Below are 15,024 nucleotides of genomic sequence, written 5' to 3'. Positions count from 1 at the left end.
AAGTGACTCTTAATCTCACAAAACAAACTGAGGGTTGCTGGGGGGAGGGGGTTTGGGAGAAGGGGGTGGGATTATAGACATTGGGGAGGGCATGTGCTTTGGTGAGTGCTGTGAAGTGTGTAAACCTGGTGATTCACAGACCTGTACCCCTGGGGATAAAAATATATGTTTATAAAAAATAAAAAAATTAAAAATAAATAAATAAATAAATAAATAAAATATTTGAAGAAAAACAAAAAAAGCAAGACCCATCCATATGCTGTCCATGAGAGACTAACTACACCTTAAGCCACCTCCAGATTGAAAGTGGCAAGCTGGTCTTTTGTAGCAACATAGACAGGACTGGAAGAGATTACGCTGAGTGAAATAAGTCAAGCAAAGAGTGTCAATTATCATATGGTTTCACTTATTTGTGGAGCTTCACAAATAACATGGAGGACATGGGGAGATGGAGAGGAGAAGGCAGTTGAGGGAAATTGGAAGGGGAGGTGAACCATGAGAGACTATGGACTCTGAAAAATAACCTGAGGGTCTTGAAGGGGCGGGGGGTAGGAGGTTGGGGAAACAAGGTGGTAGGTATTAGGGAGGGCACATATTGCATGGAACACTGGGTGTGGTGCAAAAACAATGAATTGTGTTACGCTGAAAAGAAATTTAAAAAAAGAAAGAAGAAAGAAAGTGAGGGGTTGAGAACAATTTGTCATGCTAATGGACCTCAAAAGAATGCTGGGAAAGCAATTCTCTTATCAGATAAATTAGATTTTAAACCAAAGACCATAGTGAGAGATGAAAAGGGACACTATATCATAACTAAAGGAGTACCCAACAAGGAGAATTAACAATTATAAATATTTATGTTCCTAATTTGGGAGCAGTCAAACATCTCAACCAATTAATAACCAAACTAAAAAAAATGCATTGATAATAATACATTAATAGTAGGGGACTTCAACATCCCACTCACAGCAATGGAAAGATCACCTCAGTAGAAGTTCAACAAAGAAGTAAGGGCTCTGAATGACACATTAGACCAGATGAACTTCAGAGGTATGTACACAGCATTCCATCCTAAAGCAACAGAATACACATTCTTCTAGAGTGCACAGGGAATTTTTCCAGAAGAGCATATACTGGATCATAATTCAGGTCTCAACCAATACCAAAAGATTGGGATTATTCTCTGCATATTTTCAGACCACAAAGCTTTGAAACTTGAACTCAATCATGAGAGGAAATATGGAAGGAACTCAAACACTTGGAGGTTAAAGACCATCCTACTAAGGAATGAATGGGTCGACCAGGAAATTTAAAAAAAAAAAAATTATTTCATAGAAACTAATGAAAATAAAAACACAAATGTTCAAAACCTCTGGGATACAGCAAAGGTGATCCTAAGAGGAAAGTATATTGCAATACAAGTCTCTCTCAAAAACTTTTAAAAATCTCAAATACACAGGCTATCCTTACATCTAAAAGAACTGGAGAAAGAACAGCAAATAAAGCTTAAACCAAGCAGGAGAAAAGAAATAATAAAGATTAGAGTGGAAATCAATGAAATACAAACCAGAAGAATAGAGAAGATCAATGAAAGTAGAAGCTGGTTCTTTGAAAGAATTAATAAGATTGATAAACCCCTACCAGACTTATCAAAAAGAGAAAGAACCTAAATTAATAAAATCGTGAATGAAAGAAGAGAGATCATGACCAACACTAAGAAAATACAAACAATTTTAAGAACATATTATGAGCAACTCTATGCCAACAAATTAGGCAATCTGGAAGAATTGGCCAGATGAATAGGCCAGATGGCTTCCCAGGGACATTCTACCAAACACTCAAAGAAGAAATAATATTTATTCTACTGAAGCTGTTTCAAAAAATAAAACCGGAAGGAAAACTTCCAAACTCATTCTATGATGCCAGCATTACCTTGATCCTAAAATCAAAGACCCCATCAAAAAGGAGAATTACAGGAGTTCCTGGGTGGCTGTCAGTTAAGCAACTGCCTTTGGCTCAGGTCAGGATCCCAGGGTCCTAGGATTGAGCCCTGTATCAGGCTCCCTGCTCAGGGGGGAGCCTGCTTCTCCCTCTCCTCCCTGATTGTGCTCTTTCTCTCTCTCTCTCTCTCTTAAATAAATAAATAAAATCTTTAAAAACAAACAAACAAAAAAGAAAATTACAGACCAATATCCCTGATGAACACGGATGCCAACATTCTCACCAAGATACTAGCCAACTGGATCCAACAGTACATGAAAAAGATTATTCACCATTACCAAGTGGGATTTATTCCTGGATTGCAAGGGCAGTTCCACATTTGCAAATCAATCAATGTGATACATCACATTAATAAAAGAAAGGACAAGAACCATATGATCTTCTCCATTGATGCAGAAAAAGCATTTTACATACAATTCAGCATCCTTTCTTGATTAGAACTCTCCAAAGTGTAGGGATAGAAGGAACATACTGCAATATCATAAAAGCCACCTACAAAAAGCCCACAGCAATATCATCCTCAAGGGGAAAACTGAGAGCTTTTCCTTAGGGTCAAGAAGGTCAGGAACACAAGGGTAATGTCCTTTCTCACCACTGTTGTTCAACATAGTACTAGAAGTCCAAGCCTCAGCAATCAGACAACAAAAAGAAATAAGAGGCATTCAAACTGGCAAACAAGAAGTCAAACTTTCTTTGCAGATGAGATGATATTTTATGTGAAAAACCCAAAAGACTCCACTCCAAAATTGCCAGAACTCATACAGAAATTCAGCAATGTAGCAGGATATAAGATCAATACACAAAAATAAGATGCATTTCTTTACACTAACAATGAGACAGAAGAAAGAAAATTAAGGAATTGATCTATTTACAATAGCACCCAAAAACCACAAGATACCTAAGAATAAACCTAACCAAAGAGGTAAAGGATCTGTACTCTAAAAACTGTAGAACACTTCTGAAAGAAACTAAAGAAGATACAAACAGATGGAAAAACATTCCATGCTCATGGAATGGAAGAATAAACATTGTTAAAAGGTCTATGCTACCCAGAGCAATCTATATATTCAAAGCAATCCCTATCAAAATATCATCAACATTTTCACAGACCTGGATCAAATTATCCTAAAATTTGTATGGAACTAGAAAAGACCCCAAATAGCCAAAGGAATGTTGAAAAAGAAAACCAAAGCTGGTGGCATCACAATGCCAGGCATCAACCTATATTACAAAACTAATCATTAAGACATAATGGTACTGGCACAAACAGACACATAAATCAATGGAACAGAATAGAGAACCCAGAAATGGACCCTCAACTCTATCGTCAACTTATTTTGACAAAGAAGAAAAGAATATCCAATGGAAAAAAGGCAATCTATTCAATAAGTGGTGTTAGGAAAATTGGACAGCCACATATGGAAAAAGAAAATGGACCATTCTTTTATACGATACACAAAGATAAACTCAAAATGGATGAAAGACCTCAATTTGACACAGGAATCAATCAAAATCCTAGAGAAGAACACAGACAGCATCTTCTTTGACCTCGGACGCAGCAGCTTCTTGCTAGACAAATCTCCAGAGGCAATGGAAAGAAAAGCAGAAATGAGCTACTGGACTTCATCAAGATAAAAAGCTTCTTCACAGCAAAGGAAGCAATCAACAAAACTAAAACGTAACCTATGGAATGGGAGAAGATATTTGCAAATGACAGTACAGATAAAGGGCTAGTATCCAAGATCTATAAAGAACTTATCAAACTCAACACCCAAAACCAAATAATCCAGTAAAGAAATGGGCATAAGACATGAATAGACATTTCTCCAAAGAAGACATAAAAATGGCCAGTGGACACATGAAAAATTTCACATCACTTGGCATCAGCGAAATATAAATCAAAATCACAATGAGATTACCACCTTACACCATTCAGAATGGCTAAAATTAACAAGACAGGAAACAACAAATGTTGGCAAGGATGTGGAGAAAGTGGAACTCTCTTACACTGTTGGTGGGAATGCAAGCTGGTACAGCCACTCTATAAAATTCCTCAAGAATTTAAATGGACATTCCTCAAGAAGTTAAAAATAGAGATACCCTAAAACCCAGCAATTATGCTACTAGGTATATACCCCAAAGATACAAATATAGTGATCTGAAGGGGCACATACACCCCAAAGTTCATAGCAGCAATATCCACAATAGCCAAACTATGAAAAGAGCTGAGATATCCATCAACAGATGAATGGATAAAGAAGTTGTGGAATATATATATATATATATATATATATATATATATATGAATATATATATGTATTTTGTGTATATAAATGTATATATACATATATGTATACATATATATGTAATATTGTGTATATGTGTGTGTGTGTGTGTGTGTGTATATAACTCAACCATCAGAAAAGATGAATACTTACCATTTACATCAACATGGATGTAACTGAAGGGTATTACGCAAAAGAAGTCAAATATAGAAAGACAATTATCATACAGTTTCACTCATTTGTGGAATATAAGAAACAATGCAGAGGATCATAAGGGAAGGGAGGGAAAACTGAATGGGAAGTATCAGAGGGGAAACAAGCTATGAGAGGCTCTTACCTATAGGAAACAAACTAAGGGCTGCTGGAGGGGAGGTGGGGATGGGGGATGGGGATAGGTTTTGGGGATATGGGCATTAAGTAAGGCACATGATATGATGAGCACTTGGTATTACACCCAACTGATAAATTACTGAACAGTACATCTGAAACTAATGATATACTCTATGTTGGCTAATTGAATTTAAATTAAAAATTTTTTAAAAAACCACCCAGTGCTTATCACAATAAATGCCTTCTTTAATCCCCATCACATCTTTATCCATTCATCTATTGATGAACACCTTGGCTTTTTCCACAGTTTGGCTACTACAGACACTGCTGCTATGAACATTGGGGTACATGTGCCCCTTCAGATCGCTACACTTTTATCTTTGGGGTAAATGCCTAGTAGTGAAATTGCTGGTTGGTAGAGTATCTCTATTTTTAACTTCTTGAGGAATCTCCATACCATCTTCCAGAGTGGACATTGGTAAGCCCCTAGTTAGACTAAGTAAGACAAAAATTGCTAATTTCAAAAATGTAAGAAGGACCATCACTACTAATCCCATAGTCATTAAAAGAGTAAAAAGGAGTATTATTAATAACTATACACCCTATACACCCTCAAATTTGATAACCTAGATGAAATGGAACATATCTTGCAAGACACCATTCAACAAAACTTATATAAGGAAAATAGAAATAGGTCTACATATATTAAAGGCACTGAATCAATAATTAATACCCTTCCAAAGCAGAAAGCACCAGGGTTCACTGGTGAATTCAACCAAACACTAAAGATTCAAAATCAATTAATCAAAATCAATTAATCAATTCATGTAATAGATTACACAATCAAAATCAAAATCAATTACACTAGATTACATTAACAGGACAGAGAAGGAAAATCATGTGAACAGATAAATAGATGCAGAAAAAGTATTTGACAAAACCCAATACTCATTCCTGATAAAACATTCTCAGCAAACTAGGAATGGAGAGGAAATTAACCTGATAAAGAACATCTACAAACAAACCCATAACTAATATCACACTTAATTGTAAGAAACTAGAAACCTTCCCACTAAGATCAGAAACAAGCCAAGGGTGTTCCTTTCATTATTTCTATTCAAAATCCTACTGGAAATTCTAGCAAAGAAATAAGAAAAGGTGATAAAAGGTATACAGATTGGAAAGGAGGAAATAAACTGTCTGTGTTCACAGATGACATGATTGTCCACGTAGAAAATCTTAAAGAATCAACAAGAAACTCCTAAAACCAATAAATGATTATAGGAAGGTTACAGGAGAGAAGGTTAATATGCAAAAGTCAATTGCTTCTTATATGCCAGCAATAAACAATTGGAACTTGAAATTAAAAACACAATATCATTTACATATCACATAAAAATGAAATTATTTATTTGTAAATATAATAAAATATGTAAAAGAGCTATGTGGGGAAAACCACAAGACTAATGAAGGAAATAAAATAAAACCTAAATAAGTGGAGATATTATATTCATATGGTTAGGAAAACTCAATATTGTCAAGACATCAGTTCTTTCCAATTTGACCTTTGGATTCAACACAATCTCAGTGAAAATCCCAGCAAGTTATTTTGTGGACATCAACAAACTGATTTTAAAGTTTATACTAAAGGCAAAAGACCTGAAATATCCAACACAATATTGAAGGAGAGGGGCAAAGTCAAAATACTGACACTACCCAACTTCAGTATGATGCCACAGTAATGAAGCTATAGTATTTAAGACAGTGTGATATTGGCAAAAGAGTAGACAAACAGAAGAGAGACACACACAAAAAGTCACCTGATCTTTGAGAAAGTAGTAAAAGCAATTCAATAGAGAAAATATAGATTTTTCAACAAATGATTCTTGAATGACCAGACATCCACGTGCAAAATTAAAAAAAAAGACCCTCAAATCAATACATCAATCACATGTAAAATTTTCATAAAGATAAAACTATAAAACTCCTAGAAGATAACATATGATGCAATCCAGATGACCGTGGGTCTGACTTTTTAGATAACAACAAAACTATGGAAGGAAAAAAGTGACAAACTGAACTTTATTAGACTTAAAAAAAAAACTTCTGCTCTGCAAAAGACAAGCAACAAAGGGTGGTTGGGCAGGGGGAAATGGGGGTCGGGGTGGGGGGATCTGCAAAACACACATCTGATAAAGGACTAGTATCCAAAATATACAAACGATTCTTAAAACTCAACTGTAAGAAAACAACTCAACTTAAAATTGGAGGAAAGACCTGAACAGACATCTCAACAAAGAAGAAATACCAATGGGAGATGCATATATGAAAACATGCTTAACATCATATGTCACTAGGGATTGCAAATTAAAACAACAATGAAATACCACTGCAAATCTACTAGAATGACTAAAATCAAAAACACTAACAACACAAAACGCTGGTGAAGAGGTGGAGCAACAGGAACTCTCATTCATTGCTGGTGGGAATGAGAAAATGGTACAGTCACTTTGGAAAATAGTTTGGCAGTTTCTTAACGAAAAAACCAAAAAACAAAAAACTAAACACACTCCTACCATACAATTCAGCAATCATGGTCTTTACCTAAATGAGGGGGCAATTTAGGTCCACACAAAAACCTGCACACAGATATTTATAGCAGCTTTACTCATAATTACCTAAACTTGAAAGCAACCAACATGTCCTTTAATAGGTGAATGAATAAATAAATTGTGGTACATCCAGAGAAAAGCTTTTATTCCATGCTAAGAAGAAATGAGCTATCAAACATAAAAAGAGAGAAATTTTAATGACTATTGCTAAATGAAAGAAGCCAGACCTATTATTCTAGCTATAATAACAGTGTCAACTAGGAAGACAGAGGAAAAAAAGTCAGTGTTTGACAGAGGCTTAGAGGAGGAGGGAGAGGAATGAACAGATGGAACACAGGACATTTTTCAGTTACCTACTGTAATGGTAGATGCAGGTCCTTATACACCCGCCAAAACCCATTGAATATATAACACAAAGAGTGATGCGAACTGTAGACTTTAAGAATATTGTATCAATATCCAGTCATCAAAAGTAACAAATGTGCCTAGTGCTAATGCAAGGTGTTACTAATATACTTGGGACAGTGGAGAAACACGGGGCTGAGGGAGTATGTGGGAACTCTCTGTACTCTGCTCAATTGTTCTGTAAACTTAAAATTATTCTAAAAATTAATTTAAACAAACAAACAAATCTATAGTTCACATCTTACTTCAAAATGCAGTTCAATTGGGTTAAAATAAATATTTTAAAAATCAAATACAGGAAGAAAACATCAAAGTACGAGGGAAAAAAAAATCTGGTAAGTGTTGGACTTTAGAAACTTGACTCTAAAGGAAAGATACAAAGGAAGCATGTGATAAACGTTCATGCAGGAAGATTTTACATGTATCTGAAGCAATTTGCCAAAAGAATAAAAGCCCTCTGCCAACAGATGAATATAAACGTGTTTAAGTTACAATTAATCAAATGCCTATTGCTAAATAGGCGTCATAAAACAAGGGACTGTTTTTCTCCTATAAAACTGGAAGGCACTGAAGACGATGTTGTCTAGGTACAGGAAAAGGAACACCCTCCTGCCACACTAGTGGGATAACAATTTGGGGCAAATTCTCTAGAGGAAAATTTGGCAATAAATATCAAAATCCTAGAAATGGTTCTTTTCTTCTGATTCAGCATTTTCACTTCTAAATTATGTTTGGGTGAGCAAATAATGGCATAAGTATGGCAAAATCATGCTACATGCACACTGTGTAAGCCAGGCAGCCAGTTAGGGCGACGCACTTTGCTTCGCCAACGGGAATATGCAGGCCAGAGCAGCTGAACAGATAGCAAACCACTATGATTTTTAAAAGTGTCATGCATGTGTATGTCTGTGTACTTGCAGTGCAAAAAAAACTGGGTGGATTCACCCAGAAATGTGAAAAGTCCCTGGGTAGAGTGCTTTGGGTTTGGGGGATTTTCATGAAAGTAATTATCTTTTTTCTACCAGAATGTTCTGTTTTTGCTCCCCCCCACCCCACCCCCCCACCCCACCCCCCCCGCCAAATTGAGAATATATTACTCATAGTAAAGTAAAGCAGTACAAAAAAGATCCCTTTGGAAGCAGGGAGGCAAGGTCAGGGGAGCCACCAGTGGGGCTATTGTCACAGTCCCAGGAAGCTGAGCTTGGCAGGGACAGGTGCTCCCAGAGGGGCCTCAGCCAGTCTTGACCTTTGACTTGTGAAAAGCTCAGGAACTCCAAAGGGGCAGAGCCAGGGAAGGGACTACACTGCTGCTGAGAGGTGCAGCTCGGCTCACTGTCGGGCAGCCTACAAGGCTCTACCTCCTTCCTGAGTTGGCAGGCTCAGACCCTTGCCCCTGGCAGTGCTTGGGCACACTCTGGGGCTGCCCTGGCAGCAGCAGGACTGTCAGGGCTTCCCAGGCCTCCTACCCCAATCACTCCGCTCAGACCTGGCTCCCCAGTGAAATTTCCTTACTAAGAAGTTCACTGACAAGTACTTGAAACAGGCAGAGTGACATTCCCCCAGGGACTTCATTGCCTGGACATTGACCTTTTGCTAAGGACAAAAGGCAATCTTAGATTGACCCCCAGGATCCTGTAAGTCTACTTTAACATATAAAAATTCCTTTGGAAACTTCCTTTATCTCTAACTCCTCCCCCAAGATACATATTGACAATCATCCCCCATGTTTTTGACCCATAGATATACATCAAAATTAAAGTCTTATGAAGGGACTGGCCAGGCTAGATAGGGAGAGATAGGTAAGGGACTATAGGATCAGGCTCAAAGAAATCCCAAAAAGTGCAGACATATAAGAAAACCAGAGATAAACAAACAAGACCACCCAACCCTAGGTGTCAGAGGTGGGGTCTTGTTATAACAGTCACTTATGACCAACAAAGAATTACTAGATCCTAAAAAAGAAGTAAATCATAAAAGTTGTAATCACTAGTCCCTACTAATGGTGCTATCTATAGAGATGTTAAAAGGATTTGTGTAACCCGGTTAGTCTTCAATTAAAAAAAAACAATCCCAAAAGCCTTCAGTGGCAGCCCTGTAGGGACCCCTTTCACTCCCAGAGCTTTTTCTGTATCTTTGCTTAATAAAACTCTCTTTACTCACTCTCCTTTGTCCTCAAGATTCCTTCTTTGACTCCATGAGACAAGAACCTCACTCTCCAGCTTCACCAGGGCCCAGCTTTCAGACCCTGCCCAAGCTCAATGTGTGCAGGTGCAGCAGCTCTGGGCCACCTGTTCTCAAGCTGTAGTCTTGGGACCCACAGAAGAATGCAGCTCTAGGAGGGGGTAGAGGCTCAGCCAAGCTTCAGGGCACAGCCACAAGGCATCCTACTTCATCAGCTGCTTTGGAAAAGGGGGAAAGGGGGGCAGGAGAGGCGGGGGCTGGGGGGTGAGAGCAAAGCTGACTGCTCTTCTGCAATCAGTCTATTCCATTAGGCACCAGGCAGGGAGGATACTGTGTCCCTCCCAAAGCGGAGTCCCTGGGGGTCCTGTTTCATCCACTGTCTTTCCCACTATCCTGTGCACAGGGGCTGGCCATGGTGCAGGCTTCCCCAGACCACTTGAGCCTGCAGACCTATAATCCACCTTAAGGAATCACATTCATCTCTTAAGGCTCAATCTCCTTGTCTCCAAAAGAGACATCACAGTATTGTTTCCAACATTGTCCCGGAGGTTAATATTTGTAGGAGGGACAGCAGCCCACATTCAACAGAGTTCCTAGGTCCAAAGTGCACGATCTTCTGTCATTCTGAAGCAACACTGGCAGACAGTAGTATTAGTATTTATCCCTCCACCTCAATTTTAGCTAAAGAAACACAGTCGGAGTTAGAAATTTGCCCAAGGTCACTGGGAATCGAGGGAGTAGGGAGAAAATAGCCACCTGAAGCCAAAGGCCACCACCCTTAACTCAGCATCTGAACATACTTATTAAATTCTGTCTCCATCTGCACCCAAGCCATATTCCTGCCCCTTCTAGGGAGGTGAAAAAGAGGGACCTCAACAGGTGCGGTGATGCTGGGCTCTAAGTAGCATAACCCCAAGAACCGTGTTGGGATCAAGCTGGGGTGCAGGGGTCAATGCTCCTGTGCACTAGGGAAGGTGGGGCTGTAGAAGCTCTCCAATCACAAAATGCCCTTGTGCCTGGCCCCCAGATTTGGCCAATCAGAGGGGATATTTTCCACTCCGAGAATGGGGTGAGGGGCTTAGCCCAGGACGCAGAGGGTCCCTAGAACGCGGAGAAGCCCTGTCAAGCTTCAGACTGTCTCTCTCTCTCAGACCCTCAGTTTTCTCTTCTGTAAGCCAGGCAGATAATGCCCGCCCCACAGGGCTGCCGGCTCGGTAAAGCTCCCTGCCTGGCCAGCCCGGCCGAATCCCCACATCTTGGTTCTCCAGCCTGAGGGCCCCTGGCCAGGATGGAGGCTCGGCTGCCCCGGGGGAAATCTCGGGCCAGACTCCAAGCCCTGCTTCCCCGGAGGGAAGCTCATGTGTCCGCTAGGAGACCCAGGCCCAGAACCCCTGGAGTCGCGAGTTGGGACAGCCTCCTTCCCCCTCCCCCGGAGGTCGGGGCTGGAGGGTGGGGGATTACTTACCAAGCGCGGGAGGAGGCACAAGAATCGCCGGTCAGAAGGAACCTCTGAGAGCCTCGGTCGGAGGACAAGGACTGGAGCAGGCCGGCCCAGGGCAGCAGAGAGGTGGGACCCGCCCCGGCCAGTCCCAGAGCCTCGGCCAAGGCCAGAGCCTCAGAAGGGAGGGGCTCCTGATGGAGGCGAAAGGGGCGGGGGCGCGGGGCGGGAGGAATGTCTTCCTGGGTAGGGGTGGAGAGGGCTCTCACTGGCCGTGTGAGTGTAGGCGGGCATGTCACTCACCCTCTCTGTGCGTGCTTGAATTTACAGGCGAGAAAACTTGCTAAGGACCCTTCAGATGTGAAGGCAAGGAGGGACGCGAGGAAGCATTCTTCTGTAGTTTATGAGAAGGCCTGAGTGCCCGGTGGTGAGGGATACCTGCAAGGCCTAGTTGGCGGGAGGAAACACGACAACCCTGATAATGTCACTCATTCACTCATTCAAGAATGATGTGCCAAGTTCCTACTGTGTGCAATGGACAGGGGCAGAGCCAAACAAGATCCTAGCCCTCTGCGAACCTGCAGTCACCTGCAAGAGACAGTAAATGTGTATCCGGGTAAATAAGGGGGTTTCTGCATGCCCAGTGCCCTTCCTGCCTGGTACAACTCCCAACCTCCCTCTAGACAATTCCTCTTCTCTTTGCTCCTCTCCACTTAGTCTGGGTGCCCTGATGCCTCTCCTGTCTCAGGCAGGGTTATCTGTCCCACTCTGGGCCAAAGTCCAGAAAAGAGAATACAGAGGAAGATAAATCTGCACATTGTTTTCTGACTGAGAGCCTATATCCAGTGGCTCCTGGACAAGACACCAAGAATGCCCTTCCTGACACACCTGCTGCTCGACTCTGCTATGCCCTTCCTAGCCTCACTTCTTTTAAGGTTCTTGCTACCTGAACTCCAGCCACCCCAGACCTCTACACAGTGCCTGAACACTCAAGTGTAAAGGCCTCAGGGCCTTTATGCTGACCCCTGCCAGAATGTTCCTCTCTCAATACTACAGAAGAATGCCCCCCGCTTGCCTTCACATCATACCTGATATATTCAATATCTGATGCAGAGCCTTTGAGAAGCTTTTCCAAGTCACACAATCTAAAGAAGTCACTCCAGCTATGTGTAGAAGAATGAAACTCGACCATTCTCTTACACCATACACAAAGATAAACTCGAAATGGTTAAAAGACCTCAATGTGAGGCAGGAATCCATCAGAATCCTAGAGGAGAACATAGGCAGTAACCTCTTCAATATCGGCCACAGCAAGTTCTTTCAAGATATGCCTCCAAAGGCAAAGGAAACAAAAGTGAAAATGAACATTAGGATCAAATCTTCTGCACAGCAAAGGAAACAGTCAACAAAACAAAGAGGCAACCCACAGAATGGGAGAAGATATTCACAAATAACAGTACAGACAAAGGGCTTATATCCAGGATCTATAAAGAACTCCTCAAACTCAACACACACAAAACAGATAATCATGTCAAAAAATGGGCAGAAGACACGAACAGACACTTCTCCAATGAAGACATACAAATGGCTAACAGACACATGAAAAAAATGTTCATCATCACTGGCCATTGTGGGGGGTTCAAATAAAAACCACATTGAAATACCACCTTACACCAGTTAGAATGGCCAAAATTAACAAGACAGTAAACAACGTGTGTTGGAGAGGATGTGGCGAAAGGGGAACCCGTTTACACTGTTGGTGGGAATGCAAGTTGGTACAGCCACTTTGGAGAACAATGTGGAGATTCCTTAAGAAATTAAAAATAGAACTTCCCTATGACCCTGCAATTGCACTACTGGGTATTTACCCCAAAGATATGGATGTAGTGAAAAGAAGCACCACTATACGTTGGTTGTGGGCAGACAGCTTGTCCCTTGAGTCTACAGCTCTTCGGATAGTGACTGTACTCAAGGAGCTCCATGGAAGGAAACAAGCCCAAGGAGCCTCCTCTACATCAGGACCTGATTTAGATGCAGAGACTGGGCTCTGAACTGATTCTGTAATAACATGGACTTTTGGTGGGGGGTGTTTGGAAGAGTGCATATGTTTTGCATGTGGGAGGTCTGTAAATAATCTGTGGCCACTGGGTGAACTGTGGATGGGGTGGAAGCTCCCTGTGTTCAAGAGGAGGAGTGCAATTCCTTGAGCCTTGGAGCATGGGCTAGACTCAATGACTTGTTTCTAATAAACAAAACACACAGGGGAAGTGACAGCATGGGACTCCTAAATCTATACTGTCATAGACTAGAGAGAGAGGCAGGGCCTGAGTTCAGCGTGTCAGCTCTTCTAGATTCTAGAACAATGATACTCTGAATAAGTAATACTGAGCCCACTTCTGTCAGTTCTGTTCAGTGTGCCAGGAATACCCCTTCACTTCATCTCTCTGAGCCTAGTTATGCTTTGGGGATTGGTCTGTGCCTTATCTCTTTTGGGAAGCCTTCCCCAACACTCATTCCTTGAGAATTCCCACTCATACTCCAGATCACAGTCTAATATAATTTCCCTTATATTTGTCTGTCTGTCTCTCCCTGTCTTTCAACTGTAATACCCCTGAGAGCATGGCAGGATCTACTTCATCTGTGTAGCCCAGAGACTTGAACAGGACCTTACTTAGAAGAGGTAACAGGGGGGCACTGGGTAGCTCAGCGGGTTAATGCCTTCGGCTCAGGTCATGATCTCAGGGTCCTGGGATTAAGCCCTGCATCGGGCTCTCTGCTCAGTGGGGAGCCTGCTTTCTCCTCTCTCTCTGCCTGCCTCTCTGCCTACTTGTGATCTCTGTCTGTCAAATAAATAAATAATACCTTTAAAAAAAAAAAGAAAAGAAAAGGTAACAGTGTGTGAGTGAGGATGGAGTGTGTCCCAACAGAGAGACCCTCTCCCTGAGCTTTCTGCAGCTCCCTCAGTGACTGGGAAGATAGTGGGTGCTTGCAAGCCCTATGCTGTGGGAAAGGGGATGGAGCTACTGCTCTAATCCTGGGACAGTTTAGAAGGTGAGTCTGGCTCAGAGCCACATGGAAAGATGACCAGATGGATAAAGAATGGATTCTCTTCCTGTTGTGTAAGGATGATTCAGCTTATCTTCTGGGAACTCAGTAACTGAGTGCTCCGTGTATGTTGCAAAGGAAACATTAACTTACCAAGGTCTGTGCCCTTTTGGAAATCAAAGCTGGCAGGGTGCCTGGCCTGAGCTTTCTTTTCAAATCTGGGGCTAGAGCTCAACTTTGCTGAACTCCTAAGGCCTCCTGTTCAGATGCAAATTGAGACCACTCCACACTTCTATTCCACCTTGCCCATAGCTTATGGTGTCATGTGATGTCCTATCCCTTAGAATCTCTCCCCAGTGGAAGCTGAGAACTTAAGAGGGTTTTCCTCAATATTCCCTCTCAAAATGCCAACCTGTGATTTTACATATTGTATTAGTTCCTTCTAATGGCTATAGCACAATGCTAGACTAGATAGCTTAAAAAACAACAAAAATTTATTTCTCACAGTCCTGGAGCCTGGAAGTCCAAGATCATACCAGAATAATCAGGTGAGAGCCTTCTTCCAGGGAACTTCTCATTGTGTACCCACATAGTGAAAGGGGCCAGAGAGCTCTGTGGAGTCTCTTTAATAAAGGCACTAATCCCCTTGGTGAGGGATCCACCCTCATTATCTAATCCCCCTCAAAGCCCTTACCTTCTATTCCTATCATCTTTGGGCCTTAGGATTTCA

The 15,024-nt window shown here is 41.4% G+C and overlaps 1 protein-coding gene across 1 annotated transcript in view; it reads right to left on the bottom strand.

Annotated features, from left to right (window-relative positions):
- ALDH1L1 (aldehyde dehydrogenase 1 family member L1) overlaps positions 1-11,429 on the bottom strand; it is a 113,098-nt gene extending 101,669 nt beyond the window's left edge. The window contains exon 1 of the mRNA XM_059388304.1: positions 11,277-11,429. The gene's annotated coding sequence lies outside the window, so the exon portion shown is untranslated. The remainder of the gene's footprint in view (positions 1-11,276) is intronic.
- Between the last annotated feature and the right edge of the window lie 3,595 nt (positions 11,430-15,024).

This window comes from Mustela nigripes, chromosome 2 (genome assembly GCF_022355385.1).
Source record: "Mustela nigripes isolate SB6536 chromosome 2, MUSNIG.SB6536, whole genome shotgun sequence".
NCBI classification, from domain to species: Eukaryota; Metazoa; Chordata; class Mammalia; order Carnivora; family Mustelidae; genus Mustela; species Mustela nigripes.
Note: the sequence above shows the minus strand (reverse complement) of the source record. Positions and strands in the feature narration are given on the sequence as shown.